Raw genomic sequence first — 22,461 nt, 5'->3', positions numbered from 1 at the left:
AGAATGGGCCAAATGGAAATGATTTCTGGGAGACAATGGGAACAATAGGGCTTACAACAAGCTTCTAGCAGCCAATAATTGGAGAACTCAGCCCTGGCTTGGAAGAAAGCAGTGCACGTAGCCAAATCACAAGGACACAGAAGCATCTGTAATAATGCCATGGTGCTGCCAGTGTCCATCATCAATACCCAACAGCTCAGACCATAACTGCCAGGACTGCCAAAAGCACTGCCCACTGCTGCTGTGCTCGCCCTCCCACGATGAGCTCTGGAGGCAGAGGACTGCAGGTTTCCTCGGAGCAAGCCCTGGCTCCCCACTCCTGGTGCCAGCCCTGAGCCCCATCTTGCCAGGTGCTGCTCAGCCACCGACCCATGGGGATGGGGCCAGGCGGAGCTGTGGTCCTCCCGCTGCCCACTGAAAGAAAGGCAGCTCCTGGTCTCCTCAGGTAACGCAGACACAGGCTTGCTACAGAAGCTTTCACTAGCAGCTAGCTCTTCCTACTGCAAGCACACGAGAGGCAAAGTGCCTCTCCAACACCATTTGACTCCAATTCCCTTCCAAAATCCCATTAAAGCAGACAAATTGTGCATGGCTCCAGGCTGCCATGGCTTGCTGAATTGTCCACGGGCAAGACCCCATCACTCAGCACATTCTCGTATTCCTAGAGATAAAGGAATTGAAGGTTAGGACAGACTGCTGCTTGGTCTACTATCAAATGGGACCAAAAGAAAGTTCTCACAGTTATTTGGGAGAGAGTGAGGGGGGTGAAAACCACAACAATAATGTTTCCTGTATTTGAAGCACAAGAATTCACTGGAGATGAAAGGGACCTTCAGAGAAACACGGTGCCAAACACATCTTATTCTCCTGGAAACAATACCTCTTACAGGCAACAGGCCCTCCCTACTGGCAGAGGAGTCAACATCTGCTGGAAAGGCAAACTATTATTATTATTTTTTTAACCAGATAAGGTAATTGCTGGAAACCACTATTTCCGTCAACCCCAAACTCAGCAGACTGCAGCCCCTCAAAATGCTACGAGATTGACGGGCAATATCCATTAGCTGGAGGCACAACTAGACCTCCCTTCTCCTTGCAGCTGGCTATTACCTATTGCTTGGTCACTGGGCCACCCAAGTAAGGCCCCAGTAAAGCCATGGCAGAGTGAAGTAGCAGTAGGCTGTACTCCAACTGAGCTGTGGTAGCTCTCCATGTGCACACTCATCCCCTGAAGCTGATGTCAGGTAATTTAATTTAGCAGTGAGAGAGTACTGCTAAATTGCATTACCTTGCAGTTGCCATGGGCTAAGACCACACATGGACAACCACCACAGCTCATCCAACAGCAGGTAATTTGACCGAGTGCCTGGCTTTTGGAATACTGCAAACTGGTTCAGATCCCCTTTTTGCCAAAGTTCAAGCCAAAATTTGAACCGAAGACTTTCCCTTTCCCAGAAGGTATCCTATCCACCATGCTGGTGCACGTCCTGGGTACTCTTCAATCAGAGTCTGGAGATATGAAGATTCTTGCTGGAAAGAATTCCTGCTGCAATAAATACCAAAATCTCTCAGGGAAGAGTAGCTCCCATATAAATAGCTCCCGCTGCTCCTCTAATGGGAGATCTGGTCTGGGACACTGATCTGTCCAGCCTGAGAAAATGGGAAAGCTTTCTCTGCTTGCTGTCATGGGCTGGATCTCCTGTGACCCTTCTCACCTCAGAAACAGACTGGTTCTTGCAAGCGAGGCCAACAGCTGCAGGCTGGTACAGGATGGTGGTTTTGTTTCTGGCAATCAGCACTTCAGCACCCTTTCTTTCTGCATTCAGTCAGAAGCAAACAGAAGTGGGGCTTTTCAATTATGCGGGCAAGTTAAAAAAAAAAAAAAGAAATTAAAAAAAAAAAAAAGGAAGAAGCCAGACATTCCCATTCTATTTTACACAAGAATTACTCTCCCAAGGCAACCGTAAATAAAATGAACACCTGCACTGCTTTTCATCAAAGATGGTAACCTTCCAAGAAACACCGTTCCCTTCAAAGACATGACCTCCACAGACCACGACTGCATGCCCCCCTCCCTCTTCAGCCAGCCCAGGATCCTGCTTCTCATGCTCATCCAAAAGCCCAGCTCCAAACAGCAGATTTCTTCAGAAATGGCAAAGGATTTGGGTTTGCATTTGTGTTTAGTATTTAATCTGCAGAGATTAACTGCATACTTAATCACAGAAGTGAGGCTGATACATCACGTACATACATTCCTCCAAGTCCTACTTTTCCCACTGCCAATACTGTCATCCATTAGTATGGAAGAAGGGGTTGTGGTGGGTGGGAGAATGCAGCTCAGGCTCCACTCTCTTCACACACACAAAACTAAATGGAAACTGGAAGGTACTTAGAGAAATTCCGGGCCAGAAAAGCAAGTCACTGCACACTTACTTCTGTCTGCAAAACAACCACAGACACAATAAAAACCATCTCCTTATGCATGCAGTCTTAAATTTTCAACATTAATCAAAATATACTTTGTACAAGGAAGTAAGTAGCTCTAAATTGAAAAACATAATGAGATTTTTCCAGTGATCAGAAACATTTCAGGGGGAATAATTTCTTATTGAAAGGTATTGTTTGCAATACCTAAAGCCACTCACTGAGAAATGTAAGACTCAGGCAGAGATGAGTACACTGAAAACAGCCTTTAGGTACATAGCTTGTAACTGTCCATGCTGGGAAAAACACAAAGGACAAAGATTTTTAAATAAAAATAATAATAAAAAATCTATTCCCTCTCCCAAACACACACACTCAGAATAATCAATTCATTAAAAGCCACACAGGAAATCATGGTCAACACACAGACTGGATTTCACAAACACCCCATTCCTCGCTCACTATGCACCAGCCATGTCTTTATATCACTGAGAACAATCCAAGAAAAAAAGAGTTGTCTCTAAAGCTGATTTCCCCAGTGTCCTACCCAATCTAGCTCAAGATGCCCCAAGCGAAGCAATACCTCACGACACCCTTGTTGAAAGGGAAAGAAGAAGCCTACTCCAATCTCTTACTGCTATCCAGTCCATCTGCCTTGCCTTTGCTTCATCTGGCATCCTCCTGGATCCAGCCCCAAGGCAGATCCTTGCAGCAATCCTTCCCCTACTGCCTGCCCCTGCTCCTGCCCCCAGGTGGTATGTGCTGGCAGCCGTGCTCTTCTGGATTACAGCTGCAAAATGGAAAACACCGATGCTTTGAAGATATGAAATAAGCTGGCAGAGAGCTACTATTTAAAAGCAAATATGCCTTAAAAACAAAATAAAATAAAAAAAAAATACGCTGAAAGTTCATTGAAACCTAAAAGTCACAATCTTAATGGCAAAGATACCCCTGCAGCTCAGTGATTCAGGCTCTCTTGGGGGCTGAAAGTGCCTGCTTAGGCCTGATTAAAAAGATAAGCACAGACAGACCCATTGCTCTAAGATATTTCAGAGACAGCTAAAGCAATGACAGAATCTCATGGGTTTAATAACACTTATAATTTCAGTTATTTATATCGCCAGTTATCCAAGTGTTTACCTGGCTCCAAAAGCATAACATTAACAGAATCTCTGCAGAGTTGAATGAGATATTCCCGACATTTCAAAACCTCAGCCAAAAGCCTAAACAAATGGAACAGAAGTTCCTCGCAGATACAGCTAATATCCCAAGAGGAGGATGCCCGCCGGCCTCCTGGGCAGATTTACCCAGCCCAGCTGCTCTGGGCAGGCGCAGCAGCACAGAGCTGGTGCGAATCCAGGATCTGTGCGCCCCCCTGAGACAAGCCTTGCTGCCCAGAAATAAACACACACAGTCCTCTCAGCTGTAAGCCTGGAGCCTGAGCTTGCCCTCGGTGAAGACAGTGCAGGAAGAAAGCCAGGAGAATTGCGTCTTATTGGTGAAAAACCGGAATGAGCGCACAGAGGACATGCCTCCACTGTTGCAATGGATTTGCAGCCAGGATGACCCACCTGGTCCCAGGACTCAACTGGATGAGTTGTGCTGACAGCAGAGCCGTGCACACCTCTTGCAAAACAGATGCATCCCCAGAGCTGTGGGCAAGGTGTGTGTCCCAAAAATGTGTCTGTACTGCCATTTACCGAGCCTCCAGCCTGCTCCCTCAGCCTGTGAAGGAGCTGCAGGAGTCACCCAGCCTGATCCTGTCCTGATGCCAAGAGCATCATTCTTCCTTATCGCTGCAGAAGTTCTGGCTAACAGAGACGAAAAGCCACTTAACACTTAATTTCTGGCTGGACCATCCTTTTGCAGTAAAATAACACCATTCTTCCCCACTACCACCCCAACTGCTCTCTATACTGAAATGGTTAAAAAAAAGCCCTCAGAACCATTAGCATTTTGATAGCTTTCCGCACATGTATAGCAAAAAGTCTTTAAAATTCATTGCGCTGAGATAATCCTTCAAGTCTAGCATTTCCTCCTCAGCTTGAGGCAACCAACTGGTTTTCTGCCCCTTAATACCTTAATAGAAAGCTCTGAGGAGTTGCCAGGCTAGAAGCCTCAAATACGCTCAAGAAAAGCAGAGTCCCGAAGTTCAAGAGAAGCCATGTAAACTGTCTGGGGTTTCACTAAGAAACTATTACAGGGGAAACATCTTAGGCACTGCAACCCCCGAGATCTCTGCTTCAGTACACAACGTACACACACAGTTTTACTTTCAAAGGGCTGAGCATACACAGCGCCCACTAATTTCAGCTGCCACCAAGGGTACTCAGCATCAAATTAAAACTTTGACCCAGATTCGATACAAGCTCGGGGACTGGAGCTCCTCATCAGGATCAAAGATGATTTTTTTTTTTTAGTATTATTACAATTTCAGGAACAAAGCTGTGATGTTGAACTGCACAACTGGCATTAATACTTAGCAACTCCCCATCTGTGCCTGGGAAGTTTCTACAGCAAGTGCCTTTGTAACAGCTCCAAAGCACCACTGCTTTCTCATGGAAGCACCCAGGATCGCCTCGGGGTGAAGAAAGAAGCCATCTCACTACCTCGTGCCTTTGATTAGGATTTCTGCAGTGAAAACAGGTAAATGCTTCAGGACCACAGCACTCCTGAGATGCCACTAAATGGTAGGACTTGAGTTGCTAACGTGTTAAGGACTGTTAGGCCTAATTAGATCCTCTTTGTAAATATTTTTGGGGGGAAACATTCTGAAAACGTAGTCTGCTCAAAGGAGAGCACTTGTTATGAACCTGTGCATGCTTCCAAGAAAGTTAACAGGTCAAAAGTTTGCAGTCAGAAGGCAAGAGAGGCAGTGCTTAGATGTGGAAAAATGAGGCTTGGATCCCAGGGCCATGACCCCCACCAGTCTCCCATGCTCTAATGCTTATCCACAAACCACAAAACGCGCACTGTTTTGGCTGAGATAAGATTCTCCCCTCAGTTCTCCCAAAACTTCAGAAATTCTTTGTTTTTCCTGTGAGAAACACACATACCCCCAAAGACTCATTTACAGGGAGAAGGGCGTTCTATCCAAATTTAGTGAACGCACAATTAATACAGGCAAGAGAAGAGCAACAGCAGAACACTGAGCTGCATGGGACATGCAGCCAAGAGAGCGGTGGAGAAAGCTATTTATTTAGCTGGGAAAACTCTTCCAGTAAGACAGGAAATACTCCCTTCCCATTTTTCAAGCGTGAAATGTCTTTCATAGGAGAAGAATTCGGGTAGGTGCTATTAAGGAAGAAAGCGATTGTGACTCTTTCTAAACAAGGCTTTTCATTCTCTCGTCTGTCACAAGTTTCCTGCAACACCCTCGGCAAGTCATTTCGATTTGACATTACCACTGCCCATTTTACTGATGAAAGAGGACTCTGCCTGGAAGAGGTACCTGAGATACAGCCCATTTGCAACTGGGAGATACTGAAATGCTGTGTATTGCACAGAAACTCAATAAGTAAGTGGTAGAAAATCACTGTGAAACAAAACAGAGAGGCTGCATTTGCCAGGAGGATTCTGAGCAACACTCTGGTGGGCGAGCACATGGATAGCTCAGGTGCCTGCCCAAGCTGCTCACTCGGGAATGCTGCACCATTTCATTAGCTACCAGTCCATCTCTGATTTATTTCCAGGAGTATACACACAATAACACATGCTACTAGCAATGTCAATCTTCTTTCAAATGCATTTACAGCTATTGGAAGGGTGAGAAAATTACCTTATCACAAGTTTCAACAACAGCATCCGATTCACCACCTCCTTGCTAAGCAATAGAGTACCTGGACAAACCCTTGCCTTGCTTCATCACAAATCAGAGTGATGAGGGATCACAGACAGCAGAACAGGAAAGGTGGAGGAAGTGATAAGTCTTGTACATGCAAAGTCACGAAGCTGCAAGACAGTCGAACTGAGGCATTCTTACACTTAATAACGTTCTGTTTAAAAATCAATCTTTGGTCCTACTCCATACCACTGCACTTTATAAAGAATCAAAGATCACAGCTGAAGGTTGCTGCTTCACATTAAAGGACAGTCCACAGGTATAATTTTATAGGATGCTATCAGGAACAGATCCACTACATGGCTTCTTCACTGAAGCCCGCAGTACAGATCCAGCTGCAGGAAGGATTTTGCAAGGCAGCCCCACTGAACAGTTTGGGCATGCAGCCCTGGTCTGGATTTTGGCTAACCCTCCCCAGCGCTGTCCTAGTGCAATCTGTACTTAGCTCAGTAGGATGAATTTGCAACCCAGCTCCAGAATACATCTTTGAGACACGCATCCAAGTTCTCAACTTAATGAAACTATTTTCTCCCTAACTTGATTTTTTTTTTCAGTTCTTCATCCCTGATTAAGAAGAAAAAAAGAAGTGTGAAGTCTTAGATCAATAGCTTGCTTTTCTCATTAATTTAAGTATACTGTATACTTGACTAATGTGCAGAATACAGACATGCAGTGGGTGCAAAGAAGTCTGGTCATTCACTGATTAGAAGATGCAAACTGACTTTAGTGGGTAAGTGGTCTAATCCTTAAAAAGGTCTCACATCATCCCCAGCTCCAGTGATCATTAACAGCACAGTCTAAGCCTCTGAAGAAAAACAGCAGCTTATCGTCATCCGCCTGGGGACCTCGGGAACCTTAACAATGAGCTTCTTAAAGGCTTCTTTAGAGGTTTTTTTCCAATGTTTGTAACCAGAAGAAGAGGCAGAGATCTGCTGATGTTTCAGGCAAAGACAGAAGTCTCAGACTGGATTAATTTAAGAAAAATATTTTCTTATTTTCTTAAGATAATTGTCACCTAATATTTGAGAAGTATTGCCTGTCTATCACCAAAAACACATGAGCAAGGCTTAGAGGTTTTTTATTTGTTCCTATAAACACTCTGCACCTGGGGCCTGCACCTCTGCATCGTCACACACAGGTTGGAGTTTCATCTCGCACCCAGGACTGCTCTGACATTATGGGGGTCCCAGAGCCAAGATGTGGGTTCCAGACCTACCTGCTGAAGCCAGCAGAGCTGTATGGACATCCTGGTTCTGGATGTCACCTTCTGGGGCCTTCTGCTGCCCCGTGATTCTGTGTGGTACAAACACACCTTGCACCTCCTACTTCAACTCGACGGAGAACGAGGAGGTAAACCAAGGAGGCAAGCTCAGACTCTTCATCTACCACAATACGAACAAAAGTCTTCTTTAAACAGGTTAGCAGAGACCATGTGAGGATGCATTTGGTTTCCGGAAACAGCCATTATTTAAACCTCAATTACACAGCAACAGCCTGGAACATTTTGCCTCTAAAAGGGAGTGTTTCTCCTTTGCCTATGCAATGTTGGAGCTCCAATCACCAGCTTACCCCTCCACCCACGTCCCACCTTTTCTTTTTTGAAAGATGGAAAAAGAAAGAATACCAAGAGAAGGCAAAGTGGGACTCTCATACAGTCAGAGCTGGAGTGACCACCTCAGTTCTGCAACTTCACCTTTTACCATAGAGGAAGCCCCAAGAAGCTGCCTTCTGCAGCCAAGCATCACATCGGCGTTCAGGTGCCTGAGCTGCTCTCAACAACCACATCCGGAGCCTTCTGCAGACAATAACCACAGAGATCAAATCTCCCGGTTAAGCACACACCTAGCTTTCTGGAGACCTCAACACGGCTTTCTTTTCACTCTGAGGAGAATTAAGAATGTACGAAGAGAGGACCACTTTCCTCTCCCCTCCATAACATAGGAGAAGGGAAGAAACTGGAAGAAAGAGGCCTCTTACTGAAACCACGTGCTACCCCTCCTTTGCTGAGCTCACTGCAATCAAACCAGCAGAAGAGTGTTTCATCCTGTTCCAAGAAGCTCCTCTCCTGCCCTAAGCGTTATTTTTTCATACCCTGCCCAACAACAATGGCACAGGCACAAACACATCAGCCGTGTTCAGCTATATTTTCCTTGGCTGCTTCAGGTCATTTTCTAACAGCACTCCTCGGAGAGGGCAGGGGTTTAGGAGCATTTTCATCCTATAACCAGACTCTCACTTGTATAGCCTTGACCCTGCCAAAATATACCAGAAGGGCTTTAGGGACAGTCACTCTTCTCCTCTCCTGACTGATGTGCTGATTATTTTTTAAGGTCTCCAGAGATTTTTCTCTCCACCCTGCAAAGATAACATCCAGGGGAGCCACAAACCTGCAGAACCAGGGAAGAAAGACAGCAAGGCCACAGAGAAACACAAGGACATGTAGACAGCAATCTATTTTCTCACCCCAGCACATTTTTTTGGGGAGGCAGGAGATTTTAAGATTTTTTTTTTTTTTTTTTATTTCCCATGGGTATTAAGCTATGGAAACCACCTTGGAATTCATCATGCAAAAACCCATGTGCACGAGAACACCAGTCTTGTGGTTAGGACATACATATCTGGCATGTAAGAAACCTGCTTTCAGGACCCTGTTTTGGATCTGTGACAGCATAGGTGAAAAACCAAAACCACTTGCCTCCCAGCCAGCATCTGTGTTTTGACTAAGAAATTCTATTCCAAACCCAAGAAATTCACCTAAGGAGAACTGAGTGGAGACCAGCCCTTTCCCACAAAGCAGTATTGGTTTCAATAAATCAGCATTTTCTGCATGCAAATAGTCTCCTTGAAAAACTCCCAGCCAGTCCTAACCTTAAGAAGTACCTTGTGTGGTTTCTGCTGAAGACATCAGCCGGGAAGCAACCCACCCCACTGAGGTTCTGGCTCGGCACAGCTTGCCTTCCCTAAGCAGGGGCACTCCAACACCACGCCAGGAAACAAATAAGGCTTCCTGAAGCTTGCCCTGACGCTTCAGGATTCTCTCGTCTTCTAGCTGTATTGTTTAACAGAGGAAAGGAGGTGTGGTGGGAAAGCCTCATGCACTTCGTTCCTGTTTACTTTACTTGTTCCCTCGTCTGTGTGATCTGAGACAGTAAAAATGCTGCTGATGTCCAAAAGTGTGTGTGTGTGTGTGTGTATGTGTCTACATACACATGGTGAAAGCTTTGGAGCCTGGCCTGGACGTTACGTGGACAACTCTGTGCACGGGGGCAGGCAGCAGCTTTCTCCTCTGTAGCTCTAGGGAGAGGTTAACCTGATTGAGAGGGAATTAAAAGAAAACACCCAGTAATGACACAGTTTGTCTTGCTGTTTTGAGATGCTTCCTCTGAGCTCACTTGAAAGCATCTCCAAAAGTACAGCTTTCTTAAAATAAATTCTCCAGAAAGAACACTTTTCCTCTTCTAAAGGCAGGATTTTACGTGCAATACAGGATTATCCTATATAGGTCACTGACACTCTGCGGAAACCTATGTAAGAAGGACTATTTAGTGTGGGAATAGAACTATTTATCTACGTTTTTTGGCTTCTCTTCCTTTATTGCTAAGAATATTTCAACTGAAACAACATCTTTGTGCCTTTGAGGCTATCTGCTCCCACTGCCACTTCCCCACCTGGAGCTATAATCCTACGTTTGTCACAGACCCAGCCACTGTGGCAGAAGTTATTACGGTTACAGTCTGCAGATTATAGCAACTTTTAATAGGGGATAAGCAGCAGGAAAAGGTGAGCTTAAGCATTAAAGAACCTGCCAGTTCAAAGAACTCTATTATTAATATTTATCATTTTTAAGCATTCATTGAGTGCTGTAGAAGATAAAAGAATGAACTGAATGCAAGAACCAAGGACCCAAGTTGATATAAGACAAGACAACGGGAGAGCAAAAGGAATGAGCATATCATCTGGGGAGGAAGAGAGCCAAGGAAGAGGCAGCAACAGCAAGGAGAAAAGCCACACCTTTTGTCAACAAGATGTTCCTAATAGTAAGGAGTCTGAAGAGAATTAAAGAATTCCTCAATGTCTAATCAGAACTGTTCCCCATAGGGGATTTTCTGCGCGCTGTTACATGGCACTGGCATACCTTTAAAGAATGGAGCTTTGATCATAAAAAGCAAGCTGAGGTGGGGGGGACGGGAAAAACAACAAAAGGAAACGCAACTGCATCACCCTGTGGTGTAAGGGCGAAATCCAGCCCCAAACAGATCTCCACAGAGCTCCATGTAAAACCATTCAGACTTTGTTTAAAAGGCTAGAATGAGGCACCCTTCTCTCTCACGTCCTCCATCCTAGGTAAATTCTTCTTCCAGCCCACAAACCCTTGGCTCCTGTTGCTCCAGAGGGACGACAAGCTGCTACTTCTCTTTCCTAAGGAGGCAAGCTTGTGGCTGACACCACTTTAAACCTTCACGGTTTCAAACTGCAAGCCATGAGGCTTCTCAACTCCAACGCACATCGCCAAGATTAGCTAACAGGAGCATGCATCACACCCACATGCTGAGGCAACCGTCTACATCTTCACAGCTGGCCAAACAGATGCTCAGGAAAGCAAAGCAAGTTGCCCACATAGGAAGAGGCTTTATCTACACATCAGGCTGATGCTGGTGGTGCTGGTATTTGTACTTCCCAGTTCTGAGCACCAAAATCATTGAGAGGACTTGAGAGTCCCACTCGCTGCCCAATGCCCTCTGCTCCCTGAGGCTACTGCAGTGCTTCATAGCTGCTCCCTGCAGAAATACCAAGAAAAATCCACTACAAACTGAGGCTTGGAAGTACCTGTAGTGGCATTAACAAAGAAAATTAATGTTTGTAAACTCAACTGATTCTTCTCCTGCCAAGCCTTCCCCAGCGCAGTATCAAAATATGAACACACAAAATGCAAAGCACGAAACCTTCTGTTCCTTTCAGCACAGCGAGAGAAAAAAAGAAAAAATAGCAACCTTCATCCATCCACCTTTGGGAAGCCTGTTTCTTCTTAATCTCATCAGACTTGCTAATGACTGATGTGACCCATCAAACATTTAAAATAAGAGGTTTTGTTTTTGTTTTGTTTTTGGTAACCTGGCAAAGCACCATGCTGAGCTCAAATCCTAATCTGTTTGGAAGGTCTTTTTCCAGGCCTGCCGACCCAGTCACGCATCACATCAGCAAGCTGGGTCTCAGGCGGCTGAAGGAAAACAGAGGTCAAAGATCTATCGATCCTTCCAGCCTCACGCCTTGAGCATTTGCAGAAGTAACTCCCAGCATTTCCTGCATCTCATTCTGGAAAACAGTGTGGTGCAGCTCCAGAAGATGCTTGTCACACGTCTGTGCTTCAGCCATGTTCCCATAGGAAGCAAAAGCTTTGTTGATCAACACAAGATAAGCGCCTCGTTTCAGGCGGCTCTGAGAATCCCCCTTGACATTAACAGGAACAAGAACCCAGCGGTTCAAAAATACATCATATCCCAATCCAGCCCTCTTAAGAGCTTTTTGGGACATTCAGTCCTTCATTCTCCATTATTTCTAATGCATGTCTGTTCTAGATGCCACCTGAGTTTCCATATTGCTCTCCCATTTACCCTGGCAGCGGGCTTTTGCAAGTTTGGCTGAAAGGCACCCGCAGGTCCCAGAGACTTCCATGAGAAACAGGTTCTCAGCAGGTCTGAGAAACCAGCCCAGGCCAGGCGTAACAGCTCCGTGCGCAAGAAGATCTGGTTCTCTTCACTCCCCAAGAAAACGAGATGTGCCATCAAGCGAGCCAAGAACAAATCCTATCGCTGCTTTCCCAGCATACCGCGTTCCAGTTCAGTGCCCTGCGAGGGCCATGTCTCACGAACAGGCAAGCTGCCAGTCAGCTCATTTAGTCCATTTTTTTTTTCCCTGAAGAAGCGTAGACACCATCATTTGGTGCAATCTTTATTACTCTGAACTCCCTCCTCGTGGACCGTCTTACACTGCGCTTTTCATAAAGAGTAAATATAGTAACTGTTTCCACAATAATGTTAAAAATACCCGAACAGATTAAATTCAACAGATAAAATGGGGCCATAAATACGTACGTCTAGCAACATGACCAAAATCACCCTTCTTCAAACTGGGCATCGGGCCATGAAAAAAAGCTGTTAGCATTACAATTTCATTGCTTAGCCTTCTGAGAAGTGCAGAGCTGGAGAAAGGCTCGGCATGGGAATAATGCACAACACACACAACCCGAGTGGCCACCGCTCCCAAGCCCCTGTGGGGCTGTGCCACTGAACCACAGAGAACAAGTGGCCATATGGTCCCACACCCTGACCCACTCAGCTGTTCCGCTGGCTTTCCAGACATCTGGAACGGCATAAAATTCATTTAAAGCTGTTTATGACTCAAGTGAGAAGTTTGAAGGGATATAAGAGTTATTATTATCTCTGTTATGCTACACGACTTTTCACATTAGCAGCTTGGTTCGGTTCCACTTCCCCAGGATCAACGAGATGCTTCTTCCACCGCTTCCCAAAGACTAACCTGGACAAACCCCAGACCACATCAGGCACCATGCAGATACCCTCAGAAGTCCTGACACAGCTGTATGCCAGCAAAATGAGAGAGAGAGAAGGGCAGGAACAGAGCTTAACTAACTAAACACTCAATCAACAGCTGAGCAGAGGAAATCCGGACCTATGCCCTGACTCACGAGATCATGCAGCCCCTTTTTAATGGCCATAAAGGCCAGTAATACCAAGTACATGGACAGAAGTTTTACTACTGCATCTCATCCAAAGCATCTTCTGTTTCTTCCTCAAGTGATACACTGGTCTAAGAAAACTGAACTTCATTTGGGCTCAAGATCAGATATTTGCACAGTGACCTTTCAATTTATTTATCAAGTAGCTGCATGCTTCCATTTTAGACCAAGTTTCTGGAGTAAATATGTATCAAAGCAAACATCCTGACAGCAAAAAAACAAACAAATGACACAAATATGGTAAGAACCTCTAGGGATGTTCTAATTGTAGTATCTGTGTAGTCCCTCCAAGAAGGATTACAAGGGATCCCGTGCAGAAATAGAACCCGTACTAAAAACCTGTGGTGGTCAAAAACCCACTTCTGTCTTCTCTGAGGACAGCTACAACTTTTTTTTTTTTTTTTTTTTTTTTTTTTTTTTAAACTGAAGCTGGTGAGGGAAAAAAATATATCACAGAAATACCCTCAATTGTCATGTAACATCCACTGCATCTTGTAAGTCTGGTCTCAGTCCAGCAAACACAAAGCATCCACATAAGCAGAAGGTAGCAGAGGTACAGAAGCAAATCCCATATGGGGTCAATTTGTAAGAGTAAAACATCTTTAAATCATTTGTTTCTTTAAGAATTATCTGTGCAAAAAAAATTATAAATAAAAACATGCTGACAAACTGTTTTAGCGGCTGGTGTGGTTAACAAAAATAAGATTAACACAATGCCTTCCTGTGGCCACTTTCAGTCTCAGCACCTTGTACTACACCAGCCCATGGCAGATCTTTACCAATGGAGAAGGGGTAAGTTAAGTCCAAGGTGAGAGGTGGAGGCCAAAAAAAAAAACAAACAAAAAACCAACAACCCATCAAGTATTCAACAGGTGATGAATCCATTTGAATCCTCTGCCAGGAACTAAGGGATAGGGTCGTTCATTCACCATTTTGGAAACTCAGGACTCCATGGTGATGAGAAAGCAAGACAGGTTGGTGTAGGGAAGGAACAGACACAAGGGATGCTGAACGGCACAGTCCAAGCAGCAGTAGGACCAAAAGCAACCTTTGGAAAGCACCAGTCTGGACATCTGGAACATACCCTCTTATGAAACACGATTAAATTCCAGCAATCTTCCGAGTGCTGAGAGGTGGTAGGAGAGGAGGGAATGGACAACACAAAATATTCAAGGAAGTTTTAGAGGGAGTAAGCATCATAAGAAACAATACCATTGTTTGGACTCATTTTTCTGTACAAACTTCTTCCTCCTCCTTCCTTTGATATTTAGAATTAAGATTAGAAATAATTTCCAAGTTAAAAAAAATAAAAGAAAAAGAACTTATGAAATAGCTTAGAAGGGAATAAGCAATTTCAGATCCTAACTAGCTCACTTCTATGCATTTTGGGGTACAGATACATGGGCTGTGCCCTCTCATGCAAATACATTACTTGGTTTTGAGCTACTATTTTGAAGTCACAACTACAGACCTCAGCTTCCCAGCACTCACTGTACTATTCTGATTTTTTTAATAGGAAAAAAAAAAAAAAAAAGATCCAAAATCTTTCTCTCTGATTTTACTGATGAGAGCTTAAGTTTAAGTTGGGGGGAGGATCAACATAAACTTTAGCCAGAGAGACTCTTAAAAAAGCAAAAGTAGCCTTTATCTTGCAACAAAACCCACAAACAAGGGCTGCTTCAGCAGCCTCAGAGGATCAGCAAGAAGTATAGATATTCATCTCATTTAATTATAGCTCCCAGACAGACCTTGGACCTACAAACACCTCATGCAATGACTCATCTTCAAGATGTCAAGGACTATGCACTACCTCACAACACTCTTCGAATACAACTTCGACCACCATCTGTTTATTTAGATACTTAAAGCCTCAATTTTGTAGCATCTGAGCTTCTCGTTTCAAGTCCTTCCTGAGCTAAGACCCACGGCCCCATAAATTCAGTAGCTTCTGTTTCCAGGGCAGTTGTGTCTGTTTTCCTGCAGCCTGGTGAGAACAGACAGGACTAGAGATAATTAAATAAAAACACAGGAACTGCATTATTTATTTTAAAGGAAAACGTGTCTTCTAGGAAGAAAGTCCTTTATTTGGGCAAATCTGTAAGCTGTTTATCAGCTTAAACTCATTATCTGCCCATATGGTCTTAGCACTGTGGTTTAAAAAAAAAAAAAAATGGGCATGCACTAGCTGATGAAATGTCATCTGCCCTTATGCCAGAAACTAGTATTTTTGCATTGACGTCAAATTAGGATCCTTGCCACTAGTGAAGGGCTACCATAAGGATAGTCATAATATTTTAATTAAGAAGGGATCTTACAGAAGGCAGCAGGAAAGGCAGGGGGAAGGCAAGAAAACCCATTCACAAAAAAAAAAAAAAAAAAAAAAAAAAAAAAAGTCATTTAATTCACTTTTTGCCTCCTCTGCTCTAGTTCTTTTTGTTTGGGGAGGTGGGGTGGGAAAGAGAGAGCTAATTTAATTAAAAAGAAAAAAAAAAAAAAGAAAGCAAAAAAAGGCAAGAGAATGAGAAGCTAGAGCCAATAAACACACATCAAAGCATGAAATGGCTCTGCTTCAACTGCCTACAGTATTCAACCTGGGATAGATTAAGGGAAGATAAAAGGTGCTAGGAGAGAAAATGCTGCCCCTACAGCACACGGAGCACCAACACCCCAGCCAGCTCCGTCACACTGAAAACAGTGAGCACAGGAGACAGACCCAGCCCGCAGAGACCCACACCAGCCGGCCACCGCCTGCTATCGGGGACCAGCCCCGGGCAGCCAGGTGGCCTGAAGCCTTTCCCCTGTCCCACCGAGCAGGAGCTGGGGTTACAATTCTGGGGGTCACCACCGGCCACCCAGGGTCTCTGGCACAGGACGTCGGACCTGGCCGACTGACCTGTCACCCTGCTGATGCCGGGAGAGGAACAAACCGAAGTCGTGGTAACAGATGCTAGCTGTGTTTTTCTGAACCGCAGGGCTATTCCTGGTTACGGATCCTGTTTCTGCCTTTTCAAACAGACCTGCAAGGCTGCGTGTATGAAATTATTTGAATTAAACAACGCACAGACAACTTGGCAGAAGAATTGAGGATAGCTCAGCATTTTCATACGCACACAATGATTCCCGTTTCCCTTTTGCCCAGCCCCACCCTGAGAAGTATAATACACGCTACAGCAGCCAAAAGTGAGATCACACCGGGATAGTCATTCGTTGCCATCAGCTGAGGAGAGGACGCAACAACCCCGATCCCACTCCTCTTGCAGGGAGAAAAAACAGAAGGAAACACCGCTCTGCCTCCCTCGGCTTCCACTGGGGGGACGTGAAGTTGCTGGGCTCCACTCTTAACTTTTTTAGGCGAGCCTGGAAACGCAAGCCTGGTGCTCTTCCCAGCATGCCATATCCTTACGCCCCAGAGAAAATAAAGGGATTTCCCCATGATTTACAAAGGAAACATTGCATACTTGCTGTACGAACCAACGCAGCAGCTGCGCGGGGCTGCCACGGCACTGCACAGCCCTCGCTTGGGATCACCCCCGAGGCTGGGGGCTCCCAGCTGGGGCCCCCCAGCCCACCCCAGGGTTTGGTCCCACCCTGCCCCAGCGCAGAGCTCTTTTGCAAGCTGATGTTTTCTCCCTTTGCTCCTCGAGAGACAACCACCCGCTCACCTGCACCTCTCCTGGGCTGGGACACAGTTCCCCAGCTAAGCACTGTGTGGGAATGGCTGCTCTGAGGGAAGCGCGGGACGGTCAGAAATTGTATCCTCATTTCGCTGGCAAGTCTGGGCTGTCTCAGAAAAGTTAAAGCTCCTCTTTCCCCTCTTCTCATCCCCCTCCACTTAAATTCATGGCAACTGCACTGCACAGTTCTTTAGCTAACGCCAACAAAAGCAGCGCTGCGGCCACAACAAATACAGAAATATTAACTGCCTTCCAGGGAGGGTCAGCCGCTTGAATCATCTGACCGTACTACACAAATACTTCAGAAAAAGCAGACAACAGAGAAGCATATACACCATCCTACACAGCCAAAAATTGAAAAAATCTCTCTCCTCCCCCCCCCCCCCATTATGAAAAAGAAAGCACACACCTATGTCTTCCAGCGACGTTCCTATCATTTGCTTTCAGCCTGCTCACTTTTGAGACCCAGCGACTGCTGCTCCCTACGAACGCACCAAGCACCACAACGCTCATTTCACTGGCAGAGCCCACGAGGCACTTGAACGCATCTCGCTAAGACAACTCTAGAATAAAGGCGCTCACTTTTACCCACTGGTAAAAACGCAGGGCGAGCCCGTGCTCACAACCTGAGAACACCCAGGCAGGCGCGCAGCCATCTCCAGCACGCTCCTGTCCAACCAGCTCTGGTAGCCACTGGCTATTCAATGAAATACGTGCCTGGAGCCTATTAATTGCCTTCGCATTTTCTGTTATTACAGAAACACAGGCAGCAAGCACGCAGGGCTCGCTAATAGCCGAGAGCAGCATTGGGGAGAAATAAATTACGCTTAACCAAAGAGACCTCACAGAAAACCACCCAAACGCAATGCAAACGCTGCCTGCTCTGAGCGAGCAATACCTAACCGCAGAAGTTTAGGTTCCTACAAACCCGGCTCCTACAAACCCCCGTTCCTGGGCAGCACCGAGCCGGGCAGGCAGGGCTGCGGGCGAGCAAAGCAAAGCTCACCGGGCTGGGCACAAGTGGGAATTGCGGGTAACTCCCCCCTTTCCTCCTGCTCCATCCCAACCCCGGGGGCTGCAGCACCCCGACCCCAGCCCTACAGCGGGGCGCGCAGCGCTCCCTCCCGGCACCGGGAGCGGGGACGAGAAACCTAGGGATCTCTGCGGACAGCAGCTGGGGGGCTCGGCTGGGTCCCGGTGCCGAGTCCCGCAGCCCCTCTACAGCAGCCCCAGCCCCAGCCCCTTACCTCCCGGCGGCTCCCGCTGCCGTGCTCGCCCCGTGCCCGGCCGCCGCCGAGCGCCGGAGCCGCCAGCGGAGCTGCTCCGCCTCCGGCCGTGCCCCCCGCTCCGCCCCCGGCACGGCCCCACCGCCCACAGCGCCCGGCCCCGGCCGTCGGGGAGCCCCGGGGGTCGGCAGCACCGAGGGTCGGCAGCCCCAGGGCTTGTGGCCCGGGGACAGCCGGGGCTGAGCCCGCCGAGAGCCTCCGGTGAGATGCTGCACGGCAGAGATGCTGCGGGTGGCTAGAAGGGGGCATCTCCGGCCCCTGCACGCAGCCTGAGTGCACGCAGGGGTTGGATGCGACGAACCGAGGGTTTTTTCCAACGTACCTGGTTCTGTGATTCGCTGATAACCCAGCTGTGCCCCAGGGAAGCGATGCTACACGGGCCCTGCTGCTCACAGAGGTGTTTGCTGCCTTGGTGGTAAGGAAAAAGTGTGCAGAAGTAGCACTTGCTCTCAGTAACAGCACCTCGGGAGCAAGGAGTTAGTAAAGTGGATGTGGCACTTTTGTTACCTGTGTGATAACAGGTAACAATGCAAGGGGCAGCCCCTGTGAGATGTCCCATGCAGACAGGTCCTGCTGCAGCCAAGAAGCCCTGTTCACACTGCCCTACAAGACAAGGGGATGTGGATCTGGATCCTCCCAGCTTGTTGGAAGAACAGGAGGCAACACACATGCCTAGCAGTGCAGTGCAAAGGAAAAAAAGACGTGCCAGCATCTCCATGTATCTGCTAATGCCTCCTCTATCTGGTAATGAACAGATACAGGGCTCCCCAGGTGCAAATATTGGCATTGGCTTTCTTTTTTTCCTCTTGTGATAGAAAAATAGGGAGATACGCACAGAAGCTAACACTTACGGCCCCAAATCCATTTCTCTGTAATAGCAAAACTAGATTGCACAACCAGATCATATTTGTAACATATGTTTTGTTACAGTCTATTGCTTAAGACAGGCAATCATTTTCAGGTCTGATATTTTCTTATAATGCTTGGGCCCGTGTTTTTCCATTGCTGTTTCACTGTTCATTTATTTGTGTCACAGCATGAGCCTACCTCTCCTTGCTCTTTGTGGCTGAGTAGGGGATTTCCATTTCTTTATTAGGCACAGTTTGACACGAGGTAATAGCCTTGTTCCTCATTTGATTCCTTTGCAAAGGACTCGGAGTGCTATTTTCCAGGAGGCTGGCTTGTCATACTCCTCGAGCAGCAGATTGTGGTAGTTCTTTCAGGCCACGGTGACATTTGTGCCCAGCAGACCTGTCATGCTGCACCCCCCCCGACACGGCGCCTGCACCCCATATTCAGCCCCGTTCTGCCCCAGGCCCATGCCAGGACCCCACAATTTTGCTATATATACGATGAATAAGCTATGAAAATGTGGGATCGCATGCAGAGGGCTTCTAGGAAACCGAGTGGGCTTGCCATGCCCCAGACACCCCAGTTTTAAACAGCTCCATGTCCCATAGAAAACTTCCCCTCCTCCTCAGGGGCACCCTTGCATTTTCCCAACAGCTGCCCCCCCCCAGCTCCAGTGACATCACTGTTCTGAAACTATTCTGGAAAAATGTACAGGGTGATGTATTGAGACTTTTACATGTTTTCTGTTTTCCACCCTGATTCCATGAAACTGTTTTGTAAATGAACAGAAGGGAGCTATATGTGACCCCAGCTTCCCAAGCTTCCACGAGCTCGCGTAGACACAATAGTCCTCTTACATGCTTGATGTGCAATTTAAGGGGCCGCCGCCGAAAACGAGCTTCCCGAGCTTATAGTGCTTTCACTATCATGAAGGAGCTGCTTTGTGAGTCCCAGCCGGTGCTGAGCTGAGCTTTGCACTTAAAGCTGGGGTTTACATTCATCACTATGTATGAAGGACATAGTATATCCCCCACGAACTGAGCACATGATGCCAACAACTTTGGATAAAAACAATTTTGCTATAGATAAGCTTGCAAGAGGGATGTTTTACTTGTTTTCTGCTAAATACATCACTGACATGAAATCAGGAGAAGGAAATAGTTCCATGGCTTCGCCCAAAGCACTGGAGCCACTTTCTCCTGTTACAGCAGTGCCGAGAGCTGAAGGGCTGCCCTGTGAATATCGCATCCCACGTACTGTGATCTGGAGCCTCTCCCAGTACCTTTCTGGTAGGTACAAGTCTTCAGAAGCAGAAATTGCCACGTTGGGAAGCCATAAACAAAATGGGGCAGGTTCCTCACTGGTGTAACTATGGATTTGGAGAGAACTCAGTTTAACTCCATGCAGCTGACCCAATGCTTCTAACCCCTCTCCCGCCCGTGCTTTGCGCCTGACTTCTCAACTCCACAGTCTCCCTTCTGCTTCCTCCCCACCTTTCCTCCTGCTTCCTTTGCCTCCGGACATCTCCTTTTTTTTTTCCGATTATTTTCTCTCACTAGTCCTACTCGTGTTTTTTGAATTTGCCGTAAGGCGTGTAAAGAAGTGATCCAAGCACAATCCAGCTTGGCTGCAGTTCCAAGAGCTGGACCGACATGCAGCCCAGCTCGTTGCCTCGGCAGATGGGCAGAAGGAAACTCTCTGGCATCTGCATGCTGGAACCTGAGTATCAGTCTATTTCCAGATAACTGCGGCACATTCCAGGAGCAATCTGTGCTCAGTAGAAATCACACAGTGTTATTAACTCTGCCACGAGGCTGAACGGCACTTCTGAGAGTGCAAAGTAAATAAGACCTTAGCCCTAGCAAGCCGAAGATGACAAACTGACTGTCCAAAGCTGATCACCTGCTCCCAGGTAAAGGCACCAAAGGAAGCAATCTTGTTTTTCCCAAATGTTGAGCACTCGTCCCACCCATCAGTATGCTCCATCAGCTGCTATCAGACTGCTTTCCCAGGGCCCCTCCATCAGGCCTGGGAAAACAGCATGAGGGGACAGTTGACGTACTGGTAGCGAGAGGTTTGTTCAAGCTTCATCATTAAAAGTGTAATTAAAACCTTGCCAGTATATTTTTCAACCCAGTTTTGCTTTCTCAGGCTCAGCTGGGAAAACTGAAGCTACAATGCTTACAATGTGGTTTCTTTGTCAATATCTGCATTTCCCAATCTTTTTTGCTCAAGCTACAACGAGCATTTTGGAGAAAGAAATATCACAAGCCCTCACGCAGCTTTGCCATGCTTTTTTTTTTTTTTTTTTTCCAATCAGGAATTAATCTGTTTTGAATATTCATTTGCAGATTTATTTTTCCCAATTTCAGTTACATGTTTACTTGCTCACGTTAACACACATGTATGTTTTTCCAAAGGGAAAAGCATGTCCTGTCACAATTTCACCCTCTTACATTGCAGACCCTTGGTGACTCACAAACTACAAGATGGGAAGCAGGCTTCTAGGGAAAAAAAAAAAACAACAAAACATTCTGAAGATTACCCACTCCGTGAACAACACTTTGTGCGCACTGAGATACACAAATAGGTAGACATAATTTTGCTAACTGCTTTTCTGCACATCCCCCTCCTTCTTTATCACTTTGAAGTAGCAGGATCGTACAAAAGAACTGGCAGTGATGCCTGAAACCAAAACTCCAGAAGCAACAATTGAACGAGCCTCTGGACCCTGTCCAGAAAAATCTGAATTAAGAGAATTCTTTATAATAATTTTAATATTAATCACTGAAGGCATTTTTTTAAAGAAAAATGAACATATCTCAGATGATACCCGTTTCCAGTGCTAACAGATAAAGCTGTATAATACTGAAGGAAACAAATTAACAATGATAAAATAGAAAATATGCTTTGCACTGTCATTTTTTTTCTTCTTCTTTTTTTTTTTTAAAGTTTCCTAAAATGAAGTTTATGCCAAAACCCCATGATTTCCAACTGCACATCCTATGCAAAAGTTTTTAACTTTCCTATTTCCTCTGAAATTTGCAGCTGTTTTTTTTTTTTTTTTTTTTTTCCTGTATTTCTTGAATGTCACAAGTAAACAAAATTTGTTTCCCACAAACTTTTTAGTCATTTTCAGTCACTAAGGACAAGCACCATGGAGGCCCCCGTTGCACCAGACACCCCACAGTCCCTATGCCCTACAGGTCTACGTACGACAAGAGAGACAAATAGAGGGGAACGGTCATACCTGTTCACAAAGAGGAAATCAAGGCACAAAGAATTAATGAAGAAAAAGTACTGGAGGTCTGTGGCAGCTCTAGGACATGAGCTAGGAAATCCTGGATCCCAGACAAGTGCCTTATTCATCCAAACATGTATCCCCAAATGTTTTGACACTTCTTGGCATTTGCATTTCTCTTGTAACACTAAGGGAGGAGGCTCAAATGCAATTTTAAAACCCTGTCTCACATTAAAATCCTGAAACAGTTTTTGTTCTCATAAGATTTTATGAAGCACCTATTTCTTCCTTTAAGAGAAAGAAAGCTAACAGACATAGCTTCAGGGTTTATTTTTCCTTGAGATGTTCCAATTAAGTAACACTTTATTAGACAGTTAGAGGTTTTT

At 45.9% G+C, this 22,461-nt stretch overlaps 1 protein-coding gene across 4 annotated transcripts in view; it reads right to left on the bottom strand.

Annotated features, from left to right (window-relative positions):
* The window catches only part of TSPAN18 (tetraspanin 18), a 107,240-nt gene extending 89,217 nt beyond the window's left edge, over nucleotides 1-18,023 (bottom strand). For 2 of the 4 annotated variants that reach the window (XM_082761463.1, XM_082761468.1), the window contains exon 1: nucleotides 17,944-18,023. The gene's annotated coding sequence lies outside the window, so the exon portion shown is untranslated. Of the gene's footprint in view, nucleotides 1-1,715; nucleotides 1,936-17,105; nucleotides 17,202-17,943 lie in introns of those variants that run through there. The other 2 variants (XM_082761465.1, XM_082761464.1) reach the window with 2 other exon arrangements.
* Nucleotides 18,024-22,461: the final 4,438 nt, after the last annotated feature.

This window comes from Aythya marila (genome assembly GCF_965140915.1).
Source record: "Aythya marila genome assembly, chromosome: 5".
Lineage (NCBI taxonomy): Eukaryota > Metazoa > Chordata > Aves > Anseriformes > Anatidae > Aythya > Aythya marila.
Note: the sequence above shows the minus strand (reverse complement) of the source record. Positions and strands in the feature narration are given on the sequence as shown.